Raw genomic sequence first — 5,852 nt, 5'->3', positions numbered from 1 at the left:
TTTTCTACTTCCTTAGTATCTTCCTACAGAGATGAACTCAGGGATGAGCAAACAATGAGCACTCAGTCAATGCCATTAGCCCAGTGATAAACAAGCCTGTTCCTAGAACATTGCTCAATTTACAGCAACTTATTTTCCTGAAGAAACAAAGTTCATGGATTTACAGAATTCCAGAAAACAGCAGTAGCAAAGGGAAGAGAAAAGGCAGAATTATTTTACAGAAAAGTCTTTGGCCAGGTGAAACCCATCATAGAAAACAACAGTAACTATAATGACAACACTGTGAGAACGTAAGGTGATGAGGAACATGCATGGGAACTATAAAATCCTTGGAGGTAGCTGCCGGAGGCTAAGGAGAGGGAGCAATGGGAAGCTGTCGTTTAATGGGTATAGAGTTTCAGTTCTGCAAGAGGAAAAGTTTTGGAGATTGGGTTACACAACAATGTGAATGTACTTAACACTACTAAACTGCACTCTTAGAAAAATGGCTGGGTGATAGACACTGGGGAGGGTATGTGCTACGGTGAGTGCTGTGAATTTTGTAAGACTATTGAATCACAGACCTGTACCTCTGAAACAAATAATACATTATATGTTAAAAAAAGAAGAAGAAGAAGATAGCAGAAGGGGAGGAATTAAGGAGGGGAAATTGGAGGGGGAGACGAACCACAAGAGACTATGGACTCTGAGAAAAAAACTGAGGGTTCTAGAGGGGAGGGGGTTGGGAGGATGGGTTAGCCTGGTGATGGGTATTAAAGAGGGCACTTTCTGCATGGAGCACTGGCTGTTATACGCAAAGAATGAATCATGGAACACTACATCAAAAACTAATGATGTAATGTATGGTGATTAACATAATAATTCAAAAAAGAAAGAAAGAAAGAAATGTGTAAATGGTCAATTTTATGTTATGTGTTTTTTAGTGTTAAATTTTAAGTTTCTTAAAAAAAAGAAAAAAAAAACTGTGAGAAAAGTCCCAAAGAAGCTGAAGGTATGTGTCTTAGGTAGCGGATTAATAAAACAGGAAGGAAAGCAACCCTAGATTGGAGGATGTGCCCTTGCTATGGTGTTTCCATCACAACCTACATTTGTCTCTGTCACAGAGATCTTATTGTGGCATTTAAATTTCCTCTAGCTGCTTGACTCCCCTACTAGACTAGAGGTTTCTTTAAAGCAGAGACTACCTCTTTACTATGGAATTCCCAATACCTAACACAGTGTGTGGCACAAAGTAGCATTCCATAAATATTTGTTAAGTGAGAATGAATGATTTTTTTAAATATTTTATTTATTTAAGAGACACAGAGAGAGAGGGAACACAAGCAGGGGGAGAAGGAGAGGGAGAAGCAGGCTTCCCGCTGATCAGGGAGCCCAATGCGGGGCTCAATCCCAGGACCCTGGGATCATGACCTGAGTCAAAGGCAGATGCTTAACGACTGAGCCACCCAGATGCCCCAAGAATAAATGATTGAATGAATGAATGAAGAGCAAGGCACTCTATATATGAGTTCTTTTCAGAGTGCTTCCCGCATATTAGTAACTCATGGGGTACAACTCTGTGTGGTAGGTATTATGATTATTCCCATTTTACAGAAAAGGAAACTGAGGCACAGAGAGGTTAAGGGGCTTACCCAAGATCACACAACTAATAAGTAGTGATGCTGGGATTCAAACCAAAACAGTCCTGCTCCAGAGCCATGTTTTTAACCACTCACCAAGCTTCCATTCAGTAGATGAGAAATTTGAAACATTGGTCAACAGAAAACCCAAAGTCAAACAGCTAGTAAGTGATGAAGCCAGACTGTACCCTATCTGCTTTCAGGAAATAACTAAAAATAGACCATAGGGGAAAGTCAGATTGTCTCTATGTGACTAACATGGTCACAAGCTTCCAATAAGAGGTAGAAAAGCCACATTTTCAGGGCATCTAGAGTTCTTTGCTGTGTGTGTTTATGTGCTTGCTTCCTTCCCTCCAATAGACTCTAAGGCCTCCGGGGTAGGGATCACATCTTATTTTGTTATATCCTCAAAACCTGCCATAGTGTCTGGCACAGATATTTAAATAAGAGTTTGTTAAAAGGAGTAAGAGAAGAACAATCTTAAGCCAAGCTACCATTTATGGCAACAGATCAATGTCACAATTCCATGCACCTGTAAGTTTGTGAATACCTAATAATCTTAGGAATATAATTTCACCTCTTCCAAACTCACCATTCGACCTCATTATGTTTATTATCCTTGTGGAGTAGGTGAGTACGGTCAGACAGTTGAGCAATGATTATCCAGTATGTAAGTCCTCTGTACATAGCATGAATACCCAATCAAATAAACAATGATCATTGTTAATATTTACAAAGAAGCAATTTTTGTAAAGTTCCAGAACCATCAACCCCAAATCTAGAAGTAGAGGTGAAAATCTTGAGTTGGGCATAGATTGGTTCCAGGTAAACCTTTCCTGGTGCAGATGGACATGGATGGGCTGAGGAGGCAGAGGCTATGAATTTCCTAAAATCTCCTGCAGAATTTTGTGTCCTTACACATTTGTGTGTTTTTCTGGGGGAATGATCCATAGCATTCATTACAATCGGAAAGAGCTATTTGACTAAAACAACAAAGTCAGAACTATGGCTTTAATATCTTTGCTTCCCTATTATAGAATATTTCCAATCCAGGCACCAAGTGAGAAAGAACTGTAATGACTCTGTGATGAAACTGAAGACATGCTTTAGGGATCCTTGTGGATGAAGAGAGTGAAAGAAAGGAGTTGAATGTTTGTAATATCTAGTAACTTGACAGATAGAGTTTTGTGCAAAATTTGGTGCTAAGTTGCTAGTTACTTTTTTTTTTTTTAAGAAAGGAAGCTTGAATTAGATGAATTAGATGAGGAACAGGCCAGGCCATGTGCCTATCTACTTCTTCTCAAGACCATCCCACTGCCCTTTACCAAAAAACAAACAAAATTGTTGAAACACCACTCAACTTTGTTCAATTATTTTTTCAGCTGAAATGCACATAAACCATCTCCAGTTCTTTTCTCCCCTCATATCAGGCAATAATCAGAACAAAACTCCTAGAATATTATAAATAGTAGGTGGAATAAAATCAGTATGCTTTTCAAAATTGGCCCCAGGACTTCAGGGAAGAGGTTCATAAGGAAACACAGCAGGAGAAACAGAGAAAACTTGACTCTTTCCCAGTCAGTACTTTTCTTTACTGAATTTCCCTAGTTATTATATTTAAGTTTGGCTACTGGTCATATAAATACAAAAAAGTAAATAGTGTCACTCCACTCTCTTGAGAAAACTCCAAATCCTGTGTAATTACAGGCCAGGAGACAGATAACAGCAGGCTAGGGGTTAGAGATTTGTGTTTGCCTTTTTGTTATCACCTGTTGAAATTCGCTGGGAAGGTAAGAAAACAGTGCTGTTTATCTGGATTCATAGCAATCTCTAACTCCAACTTTTGGAAACGTCAAGGTTTGACTGTGACCATGTTGGCAGAGTCTAATAAATTGCTTTGTAAATGAAGCAGACAACACTGATTGATTATGTTTTACAATGCAGCATTAGTAAAAAAAAAGAAAAGGTTTTCTTCCCCTAAATTAAACCTTAGGCTTCTTCTGCAATAAGATTGATAAAAAATTCAGTCAACTTATATACAGGCTGGAAATGAAGTCCCAGGATACATAGATAATATTATATCTTGTACACATGGAATTCAAAATATTATGTATGCAGAATTGCCTGTGTTCAGACTTTAAGGACATCCTATATAAGGTGTTAGAGGGACAATGAAATATGAAATGAGTATGTCTGTACCAAAATGTCAGCATACAAGAGATGAACTTGGATGTGAATGGAAACTAACTTCCAGTAACACAGAGTAACTTGATAATTTAAGCCCCTCAGCTTCACCTTCTCCTTCAAGTATCTGAATGAACCAGGTCAGGACAATCTCTGCGGTGTGTGTACCATCTACTTTGTTGCTGTTACGAACACTTGCACTGTGGGAGAGATGGTTCTCTTCAAACCAATATATACTTCATAACTCTTGAACTGAGTCATCACTATTTACAGGCAAAGAAATCAACATGGAACACCCAAATCAAACCAGACCCACTCCCTGCTGTCAGATAGACAGATCGTTCAGTAGAGAGAACATTTCGTGACTCTTTAGACTCCAGTGTGGATTATGAAAGCTCTCAGAAGATCATAGCATGGGACAAGTACTGATGTAGACAAGTACTGACATAGGAATGAAAATCAAGTTGACCAGATGATCCAGACATTTAAATGAGAATTTTCCAATTAACTTTCTAATTCTCTGAGTACATTTCAGTATTCCAATAATTGTACAACAGTTGATGTTCTATTAAATAAAAAGAAGAAATAATACATATTAGATTTAAAGACACAAAGTCTTTCCCATGTTTTAAAATACTGTGTGTAAGTGATTAGAATTTGGCATGGTTCCTACCTTAGTCACTTTCTCTAGAAACCTAATCCAGTTAGAAACATTTTGTAAAAAATAACTTACTATCCAGAAAGTTTTCCCGTTTCCAAGATAAGAAAGCCTGTTCTGCCATCCCAGCAGGCAAGGGTTGTTTAAGTTACTAGATAACAAAGTTGTTATTGATTCTATTATTTTTACTCTTCCTGATTCCCTGCAGTCCAAAGGGAGTTTGTCAGACCAAGAATGATTTTATAAAAAGGAGTCGTTATTTTTGTTGTAACTAGCCTCATTGTGACAGATGGGATCCTAGTGTTTTCTCACTGCCCTTTACTCAGGAGCTAGGAGCACAGAAAGCAAATAACCAAGAAACCAACACACTCATAGTAATCTGGATTTCTCAGCGCTGAGCCAGAGCACTTGGAAATCAAATATTGGCCTCCTCCTGAATGCCCCTTTTAGCCCGCTGTTGTTAACCAGTTTAACATTCCCTTATCACATGCTCATGTGGGCAGAATTAAATGGAATTAGCCACAAATTATATAAAATTCATTTACCTTTAAAGGAAGCTATTTGGTCATGTTCAGTGTAGAGAGAATATGGCATTAAGACACAAGTTTTAATGGTACTGCCTAGAGATGAATCAATTTGCTTTGGTTTTATTGCCTCCCTTTATTTGCCCTTACATGTTAGCTACTGTGGCTGGAAAAGCTCAGCTCAACTTTGCTGAGCCCACAGTGGAGCCACACACATTAACATCCCAAGGAGAGTCCCACTGTTTCCAAAGAGCTCAGTGGGAGAGGCACAATAATAAAGTAAGATCTTGCTGAACCTTTCCAAATCTTCAGTCACGTAAAGCAAAAATGGATGTGTAAGACAGAAAGGAAAACCTGAAAATGTTCAGGATTTATATGTGGTTTGCCCATGTAGAGATTCAAATAGCATGCTTTTCTGCACGGACTTAGGCATTTTTCCATATGCTTCCTCTATTTAAACCTCACAACAATCTTATGACATAGAGAGGTGTATTTTTATTTGAATGTCCATGCTTAAAGAATGTTTGTTCTTTGAGAGCATCTATGAGTCTCCATATAGCAAATAAATTATAGCTCAAGTGTTTGTTTCCCGTTGTTCTTAATTCACAGCGTGCTTAAGAATGACCTTTGGTGTATTGAAAATGCAGATTCTCAAGTCCCACCACATCCCACATATGGTTATTCAGTAGGTCGGACAGAGTAGGCTACTTGCATTCTGTAAGCATCCCAGTGATTTTAATACACATGGTTCATGAATCACACGTCCAGAAACACTACCCTATGAATCTCTGTTATTTCATCAGTTAGGAGAAATCTGTACCTTTGTGGGATTTGCTTAAAGGTAAATGTGTTATGATATGTGACTGG

Source organism: Zalophus californianus, chromosome 3 (genome assembly GCF_009762305.2).
Source record: "Zalophus californianus isolate mZalCal1 chromosome 3, mZalCal1.pri.v2, whole genome shotgun sequence".
Taxonomy (NCBI): domain Eukaryota; kingdom Metazoa; phylum Chordata; class Mammalia; order Carnivora; family Otariidae; genus Zalophus; species Zalophus californianus.
Note: the sequence above shows the minus strand (reverse complement) of the source record.